Source organism: Gopherus flavomarginatus, chromosome 3 (assembly GCF_025201925.1).
Source record: "Gopherus flavomarginatus isolate rGopFla2 chromosome 3, rGopFla2.mat.asm, whole genome shotgun sequence".
Lineage (NCBI taxonomy): Eukaryota > Metazoa > Chordata > Testudines > Testudinidae > Gopherus > Gopherus flavomarginatus.
In genome coordinates this window covers 699,432-709,539 of record NC_066619.1, presented here as the reverse complement: position 1 = coordinate 709,539, position 10,108 = coordinate 699,432, and positions in this window count along the sequence as shown.

Here is a 10,108-nt window from a genome sequence, read left to right as displayed (position 1 = left end):
ACTCTGGGGCAGTTCCCAGGGCTGTGCTATACAGGGGGTCAGACTAGTCCTAGGGCCCATGCTGTACAGGGGTCAGACTAGGGGATCACAATGGTCCTTCTGGACTTGCACTCTGTGAATCTCTGACATGATGAAGGGACACAATAGCAAGATGCAGAACAATGAAGGAAAGAGGAGGGAGATTGGGCACTATCATACACCTAGCTCATAGCACGGGGACAAGGGGGATCGGGCACTGCTGTTCACCCTGCTCCTTTCACAGGGAGAAAGGGGATCAGGCACTGCCATTCACACTGCTCATATCGGAAGAACAAGGGGGATCAGGCACTGCCATTCACCCTGCTCATATAGGAAGAACAAGGGGGATCAGGCACTGCTGTTCACCCTGCTGGTCTCATGGGGACAATGGGGATCAGGCACTGCCATTCACCCTGCTCATATAGGAAGAACAAGGGGGATTAGGCACTGCTGTTCACCCTGCTGGTTTCATGGGGACAAGGGGGATCAGGCACTGCCATTCACCCTGCTCATATCGGAAGGACAAGGGGGATCAGGAACTGCTCTTCACCCTGCTGGTCTCATGGGGACAAGGGGGATCACGCACTGCCATTCACTCTGCTCATATCGGAAGAACAAGGGGGATTAGGCACTGCTCTTCACCCTGCTGGTTTCATGGGGACAAGGGGGATCAGGCACTGCTGTTCACCCTGCTGGTCTCATGGGGACAAGGGGGATCAGGCACTGCCATTCACCCTGCTCATATAGGAAGAACAAGGGGGATTAGGCACTGCTCTTCACCCTGCTGGTTTCATGGGGACAAGGGGGATCAGACACTGCTGTTCACCCTGCTGGTCTCATGGGGACAAGGGGGATCAGGCACTGCCATTCACCCTGCTCATATAGGAAGAACAAGGGGGATCAGGCACTGCTGTTCACCCTGCTCATATAGGAAGAACAAGGGGGATCAGGCACTGCTCTTCACCCTGCTGGTCTCATGGGGACAAGGGGGATCAGGCACTGCCATTCACCCTGCTCATATCGGAAGGACAAGGGGGATCAGGAACTGCTCTTCACCCTGCTGGTCTCATGGGGACAAGGGGGATCAGGCACTGCCATTCACTCTGCTCATATCGGAAGAACAAGGGGGATTAGGCACTGCTCTTCACCCTGCTGGTTTCATGGGGACAAGGGGGATCAGGAACTGCTGTTCACCCTGCTGGTCTCATGGGGACAAGGGGGATCAGGCACTGCCATTCACCCTGCTCATATAGGAAGAACAAGGGGGAGCAGGTTGCAGGCCCACTAGTGAAGCTCTATGGGCAGCTGCACTGTGCAGTCAGTGTTGACTGCTTGGAGGGGAGACAGGGTGATGAGAAGCCGGCCCAGGCAGGGTGGGGATAGGGCCTGGGGCTGAGCCCAGCAAGTGTGGGATGGCTGGGAACTCTTGGGCTGGGCTGGAACATTGTGGGGCAGCCCATGGGGAGTGATGGGAGCTGGCTGGGCAGGCTGGCACAGTGATGGTGTGGTGACCTGGCGAGGCTCGGCTAGCTGTGAGCAGAGGCAGAGGGGAGCCAAGTCAAAAGGGGTCATTTTAAATGTTTAGATCTTTGTAAGGGAGAAGCCCAAGAGCATAAATAATACAGAACATTACCAAGGACTCACCACGGATACTAATAAACTAGAGGTTACCAACTCACTAAGCTTTGGGAGCGTGCCATTAGCACCACATGCATTGTTATTAACAAGAACAAAAGAGATATATTAGGTCACTTCAGCGAAGAATCAGCTTGTCTTCTTGTTGGTAAGTCCAGATCCACTCTTATCCTGTTCTTTGCTTCTCTCCCGCTGGAAGTGATCCTTTGATTCGCTGTTCCTGGGCTGTACCTCGCTGCACCGAGTGTATCACAAGCGGGGGTTTGTCCATTAGTCACCTTGGAACTGTGTTCCGTCAGCAGACGTACAAACAGTCGTTCTCTCCCTTCAAGTACATGGGGGGGCTTCTCGCTTACTGTTCTCAGGATCTGCTTTCCTCTATCATAGCTTTTTGATCACTTCCCTTTTTTACCAATCATATTTTCTTTCAGTCTTTCCCCTTGATACTCGCTCTCTGGTGCAGCTGTAGATCTTACTTCCCTCTACTTCCCTTCTCTAATAGCCACTGCTATACATAAATAGTGTATTTTTTTCTGCTTCTCCTACCAGAAGTCAGGGGCTGGCCTTACTGGGTGGAGCAGGACAAGGCGGGGCAGGGGCTGGCCATGCTGTGTGGGGCAGGGTAGAGGCTGCCTGGGATGGGCAGGATGAAGCGTGGCAGAGGCTGGCTGTGCTGGGTGGGATGGGACAGGACAAGGCACTAGATAGGTAGGGCTCTCCGTTACTACAGAGAATTCTTTCCCAGGTACCTTGCCCATAGGCTCGGGGTCTAACTGATCATATTTGTGGTCAGGAAGGAATTTTCCCCCAAGTCAGACTGGCAGATTTTTCACTTTCCTCTGCAGCGTGGGGCATGGGTCACTTGCTGGTTTGAACTAGAGAATATGGTAAATTCTCAGTAACTTGACGTCTTTAAACCATGAATTGAGGACTTCAGTATCTCAGCCAGAGGTTAGGGGTCTATTTCAGGAGTGGGTGGGTGAGGTTCTGTGGCCTGCGATGTGCAGGAGGTTAGACTAGATGATCATTATGGTCCCTTCTGACCTTAAAGTCTATGAGTCTAAAGCAGGGCAGGGGCTGGCCGTGCTGAGAGGGAGGGGCAGGACAAAGTGGGGCAGGAACTGGTTCCCTGGCTCCCAATCCTGCTGGAAAGGTATAACAGGTGGGGTTCTGCAGGGGTCTGTTTTGGGAACGTCTCTGTTCAATATCTTCATCAGCGACTTAGATGTTGGCATAGAAAGTACGCTTATTAAGTTTGCAGACGATACCAAACTGGGAGGGATTGCAACTGCTTTGGAGGACAGGGTCAAAATTCAAAATGATCTGGACAAATTGGAGAAATGGTCTGAGGTAAACCGGATGAAGTTCAATAAAGACAAATGCAAAGTGCTCCACTTAGGAAGGAACAATCAGTTTCACACATACAGAATGGGAAGAGACTGTCTAGGAAGGAGTACGGCAGAAAGAGATCTAGGGGTCATAGTGGACCACAAGCTAAATATGAGTCAACAGTGTGATACTGTTGCAAAAAAAAGCAAACGTGATTCTGGGATGCATTAACAGGTGTGTTGTAAATGTTAACCCTTCTGCCCCTCTGAGTTGGCAGCAACAAGGGCTGGGTTCAATATCCAGGGGTTCCATTTCAGTAACACTATGCATAACCGGCTCGAGCCTGCACCCAGTGAGCTGGGACACTTGCATACCACACCCCCCTGGGCGCCTCTAGGAGGCAATACTTCCCCTCTCGCAAGCACGGAGTCTGAGTGTAGCAAAATCTTTTTAATAAAGGAAGGAATCAATGCGGCATCCCATTGGAGAAACACCACAAACAGGGTTATAACACAAACCATAAACAAAACCCACCTCCAAGTACGTTTGGCACTGTCCTTTTTCCCCTTAGGGTTTTAAGTCCAATCACCCCAAAGTTCAACAACCCAAAAGTCTCTGGTCAATGCCACCCCAGAGTTCGAGAGTTTATCTGTAGATCTCCCTCCCCCTAGCCTGGGTAGAAAGGGGCACCTTATGTGGTCCGGGGCCAACTGCCCTGCCTCTCCGTGGGTTCTGCTTCCGCCTTCTCCATGAACTGCTCCGCTTTACCAGCCGCTCCACTCTGCTCCTCCAACCATCCTCACAAACTTCTCCGCTCCACCAGCTGCTCTGCTCCATGAGCTGCTCCAGTTCTCCCTACAAACTGCTCGGCTCCACTCGCTCTGTGGGCCACTCCACCTGTCCCACAGCTACTCCGCTCTGCCAGTCGCTCCGCTCCACCAGCTGTCCCGTGATCCGCTCCAGCCATGTTGCACAGTGTAGCTTCAGGCTCCCCCACTAGTTAGCACAGTACTCAGTGCTCTCAGCTCAGTAATTTCAGCTCTTTAGTGATCTCAGCTCTTAGTAGGGGAGCCCCAGTGCTAGTGCACCATTAGCCCAAAGTGAGTTCAGCTTAGTAGCCTGTATCTAGATTCTTGAGGGAATAAAAAAATCAACTCTGACATTCTACAGTGGAGAGGGTGGAACTGGTGCTTCTGGCTCCACAAGGAGACTGCACCACCAGGCACAGATACCTGTCCCCAGCCTCTCTCAATTCACTGGGTTTTGGAACCCATGTCCCTTGTCTAGCAAGTACCACCCAACTGAGGTTGAGTCATTTGTCACAAAGCAGTCTCACAGCTCGGCAGCCTGAGATGGGGTAGGCGTGCCTATGCAAATACACTCTCTGAAATTCTTTCCACCAGATGTCAGGGTAGAGCTTATCCTGACTCTGCTTACGTAAACAAGACACGAGAAGTCATTCTTCCGCTCTACTCTGCGCTGGTTAGGCCTCAATTGGAGTATTGTGTCCAGTTGTGGGCACCGCATTTCAAGAAAGATGTGGAGAAATTGGAGAGGGTCCAGAGAAGAGCAACAAGAATGATTAAAGGTCTTGAGAACATGACCTATGAAGGAAGGCTGAAAGAATTGGGTTTATTTAGTTTGGAAAAGAGAAGACTGAGAGGGGACATGATAGCAGTTTTCAGGTATCTAAAAGGGTGTCATAAGGAGGAGGGAGAAAACTTGTTCACCTTAGCCTCCAATGATAGAACAAGAAGCAATGGGCTTAAACTGCAGCAAGGGAGATTTAGGTTGGACATTAGGAAAAAGTTCCTAACTGTCAGGGTAGTTAAACACTGGAATAGATTGCCTAGGGAGGTTGTGGAATCTCCATCTTTGGAGATATTTAAGAGTAGGTTAGATAAATGTCTATTAGGGATGGTCTAGACAGTATTTGGTCCTGCCATGTGGGCAGGGGACTGGACTCATAGACTCATAGACTCTAGGACTGGAAGGGACCTCGAGAGGTCATCGAGTCCAGTCCCCTGCCCTCATGGCAGGACCAAATACTGTCTAGACCATCCCTAATAGACACTTATCTAACCTACTCTTAAATATCTCCAGAGATGGAGATTCCACAACTTCCCTAACTTCAATGACCTCTCAAGGTCCCTTCCAGTCCTAGAGTCTATGAGTCTATGCTGGGCAGGACAGGGTGGGAGTAGCCATGCTGGGTGGTGCAGGATGGGTTGGGTGGGGCGCAAGGGCCGGGGCTGGGAGGGGCTGGGTGGGGTGAGAAGGCCGGGGCTGGGAGGGGTGGGAGGGGCAGAGCGGGGGCAGGCTGTGTGGGGTGGGGCAGGGTTGGGCTGGGCGAGGTGGGGCAGGGGCAGGCTGTGTGGGGTGGGAGGGGCTGGGTGAGGTGAGCTGGGTGGAGCGGGGTGGGGTAGGGTGGGGGCAGGCTGTGCGGAGTGGGGCTGGCTGGGATGGTGCGGGGCAAGGTGGGGCAGGGTGGGATGAGCTGGGTGGGGCAGGCTGTGCAGGGACAGGCTGGGCGGAGTGGGGCAGGGTGGGGTGGTATGAACTGGTGGGGGCAGGTTGTGCAGGGTGGGGTGGAGCAGGATAGGGTGGGATGAGCTGGGTGGGGCTGGGTGAGGTGGGGCGGGGACGGGGTGAGTCAGGCTGTGCGAGGTGGGGTAGGGTGGGGTGGGGTGAGCTGGGTGGGGCGGGGTGGGGGCAGGCTGTGCAGGGCAGGGATGGGGTGGGGTGGGGCGAGGTGGGGTCGGGGCAGCCTGTGCAGGGTGGGCTCGGTGGGGCTGGGCGAGGTGGGAGGGATGGGTGGGGTGAGCTGGGTGAGGTGGGGTCAGGCAGGGTGGGGGCGGGGTGGGAGGGGCTGGGCGAGGTGGGGGAGTGAGCTGGGCAGGGTGGGCTGGGTGAGGTGGGGTAGGATGGGGTGGGGTGAGCTGGGTGGGGCGGGGTGTGGGCAGGCTGTGCAGGGCAGGGATGGGGTGGGAGGGACTGAGTGGGGTGGGGTGGGTGGGGCTGGGAGAGGTGGGGTTGGGGCAGCCTGTGCAGTGTGGGCTCAGCGGGGCTGGGCGAGGTGGGAGGGATGGGTGGGGTGGGACGAGGTGGGGTGGGGGCAGCCTGTGCAGGGTGGGCTCGGTGGGGCTGGGCGAGGTGGGAGGGATGGGTGCGGTGAGCTGGGTGAGGTGGGGTCGGGCAGGGTGGGGGCGGGGTGGGAGGGGCTGGGCGAGGTGGGGGAGTGAGCTGGGCGGGGTGGGCAGGGTGGGGGCAGGCTGTGCAGAGTGGGCTCGGTGGGGCTAGGAGAGGTGGGGCAGGGTGGGCTGGGCAGGCTGGGTGAGGCAGGGGCAGGCTGGGCAAGGTGGGGCAGGGCGGGGGCAGGCTGTGCAGAGTGGGCTGGGTGGGGCTAGGAGAGGTGGGGCAGGGTGGGCTGGGCAGGCTGGGTGAGGCAGGGGCAGGCTGGGCGAGGTGGGGTAGGGTGGTGTGGGGTGGGGGCAGGCTGTGCTGGGCAGGGATGGGGTGGGAGGGACTGAGTGGGGTGGAGTGGGGCGAAGTGGGGTGGGGGCAGCCTGTGCAGGGTGGGCTCGGCGGGGCTGGGTGAGGTGGGAGGGATGGGTGAGGTGAGCTGGGTGAGGTGGGGGCGAGGTGGGGCAGGGCGGGGGCAGGTGTGCAGAGTGGGCTGGGTGGGGCTAGGAGAGGTGGGGCAGGGTGGGCTGGGCAGGCTGGGTGAGGCACGGGCAGGCTGGGCTAGGTGGGGCAGGGCGGGGGCAGGCTGTGCAGAGTGGGCTGGGTGGGGCTAGGAGAGGTGGGGCAGGGTGGGCTGGGCAGGAGCAGGCTGGGCTAGGTGGGGTGGGGCGAGGTGGGGCAGGGCGGGGACACGCTGTGCAGAGTGGACTGGGTGGGGCTAGGAGAGGTGGGGCAGGGTGGGCTGGGCAGGCTGGGTGAGCCAGGGGCAGGCTGGGCGAGGTGGGGCAGGGCGGGGGCAGGCTGTGCAGAGTGGGCTGGGTGGGGCTAGGAGAGGTGGGGCAGGGTGGGCTGGGCAGGCTGGGTGAGGCACGGGCAGGCTGGGCTAGGTGGGGTAGGGTGGGATGGGGTGAGCTGGGTGGGGCGGGGTGGGGGCAGGCTGTGCAGAGTGGGCTGGGTGGGGCTAGGAGAGGTGGGGCAGGGTGGGCTGGGCAGGAGCAGGCTGGGCTAGGTGGGGTGGGGCGAGGTGGGGCAGGGCGGGGACACGCTGTGCAGAGTGGACTGGGTGGGGCTAGGAGAGGTGGGGCAGGGTGGGCTGGGCAGGCTGGGTGAGGCAGGGTGGGCTGGGCTAGGTGGGGTAGGGTGAGCTGGTTGGGGCGGGGTGGGGGCAGGCTGTGCTGGGCAGGGAGGGGTTGGGAGGGACTGAGTGGGGTGGGGTGGGGTGGGGCAAGGTGGGGCAGGGCGGGGACACGCTGTGCAGAGTGGGCTGGGTGGGGCTAGGAGAGGTGGGGCAGGGTGGGCTGGGCAGGAGCAGGCTGGGCTAGGTGGGGTGGGGTGAGCTGGGTGGGGGCAGGCTGTGCAGAGTGGGCTGGGTGGGGCTAGGAGAGGTGGGGCAGGGTGGGCTGGGCAGGAGCAGGCTGGGCTAGGTGGGGTGGGGCGAGGTGGGGCAGGGCGGGGACACGCTGTGCAGAGTGGGCTTGGTGGGGCTAGGAGAGGTGGGGCAGGGTGGGCTGGGCAGGCTGGGTGAGGCAGGGTGGGCTGGGCTAGGGTGGGATGGAGTGAGCTGGGTGGGGCGGGGTGGGGGCAGGCTGTGCAGAGTGGGCTGGGTGGGGCTAGGAGAGGTGGGGCAGGGTGGGCTGGGCAGGAGCAGGCTGGGCTAGGTGGGGTGGGGCGAGGTGGGGCAGGGCGGGGACACGCTGTGCAGAGTGGACTGGGTGGGGCTAGGAGAGGTGGGGCAGGGTGGGCTGGGCAGGCTGGGTGAGCCAGGGGCAGGCTGGGCGAGGTGGGGCAGGGCGGGGGCAGGCTGTGCAGAGTGGGCTGGGTGGGGCTAGGAGAGGTGGGGCAGGGTGGGCTGGGCAGGCTGGGTGAGGCACGGGCAGGCTGGGCTAGGTGGGGTAGGGTGGGATGGGGTGAGCTGGGTGGGGCGGGGTGGGGGCAGGCTGTGCAGAGTGGGCTGGGTGGGGCTAGGAGAGGTGGGGCAGGGTGGGCTGGGCAGGAGCAGGCTGGGCTAGGTGGGGTGGGGCGAGGTGGGGCAGGGCGGGGACACGCTGTGCAGAGTGGACTGGGTGGGGCTAGGAGAGGTGGGGCAGGGTGGGCTGGGCAGGCTGGGTGAGGCAGGGTGGGCTGGGCTAGGTGGGGTAGGGTGGGGTGGGGTGAGCTGGTTGGGGCGGGGTGGGGGCAGGCTGTGCTGGGCAGGGAGGGGTTGGGAGGGACTGAGTGGGGTGGGGTGGGGCAAGGTGGGGCAGGGCGGGGACACGCTGTGCAGAGTGGGCTGGGTGGGGCTAGGAGAGGTGGGGCAGGGTGGGCTGGGCAGGAGCAGGCTGGGCTAGGTGGGGTGGGGTGAGCTGGGTGGGGGCAGGCTGTGCAGAGTGGGCTGGGTGGGGCTAGGAGAGGTGGGGCAGGGTGGGCTGGGCAGGAGCAGGCTGGGCTAGGTGGGGTGGGGCGAGGTGGGGCAGGGCGGGGACACGCTGTGCAGAGTGGACTGGGTGGGGCTAGGAGAGGTGGGGCAGGGTGGGCTGGGCAGGCTGGGTGAGGCAGGGTGGGCTGGGCTAGGGTGGGATGGGGTGAGCTGGGTGGGGCGGGGTGGGGGCAGGCTGTGCAGAGTGGGCTGGGTGGGGCTAGGAGAGGTGGGGCAGGGTGGGCTGGGCAGGAGCAGGCTGGACTCGGTGGGGTGGGGCGAGGTGGGGCAGGGCGGGGACACGCTGTGCAGAGTGGGCTGGGTGGGGCTAGGAGAGGTGGGGCAGGGTGGGCTGGGCAGGAGCAGGCTGGGCTAGGTGGGGTGGGGCGAGGTGGGGCAGGGCGGGGACACGCTGTGCAGAGTGGGCTGGGTGGGGCTAGGAGAGGTGGGGCAGGGTGGGCTGGGCAGGCTGGGTGAGGCAGGGTGGGCTGGGCTAGGGTGGGATGGGGTGAGCTGGGTGGGGCGGGGTGGGGGCAGGCTGTGCAGAGTGGGCTGGGTGGGGCTAGGAGAGGTGGGGCAGGGTGGGCTGGGCAGGAGCAGGCTGGGCTAGGTGGGGTGGGGCGAGGTGGGGCAGGGTGGGGACACGCTGTGCAGAGTGGGCTGGGTGGGGCTAGGAGAGGTGGGGCAGGGTGGGCTGGGCAGGAGCAGGCTGGGCTAGGTGGGGTGGGGTGAGCTGGGTGGGGGCAGGCTGTGCAGAGTGGGCTGGGTGGGGCTAGGAGAGGTGGGGCAGGGTGGGCTGGGCAGGCTGGGTGAGGCACGGGCAGGCTGGGCTAGGTGGGGTAGGGTGGGATGGGGTGAGCTGGGTGGGGCGGGGTGGGGGCAGACTGTGCAGAGTGGGCTGGGTGGGGCTAGGAGAGGTGGGGCAGGGTGGGCTGGGCAGGCTGGGTGAGGCACGGGCAGGCTGGGCTAGGTGGGGTGGGGCGAGGTGGGGCAGGGCGGGGACACGCTGTGCAGAGTGGGCTGGGTGGGGCTAGGAGAGGTGGGGCAGGGTGGGCTGGGCAGGCTGGGTGAGGCAGGGTGGGCTGGGCTAGGTGGGGTAGGGTGGGGTGGGGTGAGCTGGGTGGGGCGGGGTGGGGGCAGGCTGTGCTGGGCAGGGAGGGGGTGGGAGGGACTGAGTGGGGTGGGGTGGGGCGAGGTGGGGCAGGGCGGGGGCAGGCTGTGCAGAGTGGGCTGGGTGGGGCTGGGAGAGGTGGGGCAGGGTGGGCCGGGCAGGGGCAGGCTGGGCGAGGTGGGAGGGGTAAGGGTGGGGCGGGGTCTCTTGGGGGTTTTTGGGACACAACCAATGGGGGCGCCGCGGCTCCTGCCTGCAGGGTCCTGTCCAGCCCCAGGTGCACCCGGCGCTAGGACCCCGTCGCCTCCGCGAGGGCGGGTCTGTGTCGCTGCTTGGTCCCACTCCTGCTGGGCGGGGTCTTGCCCACAACCAAGATGGCGCCTGGTTGGCGACACTCGGGTGGGACGTGGCGGTGCGAGTGCGCCGGCGCGGCGCTA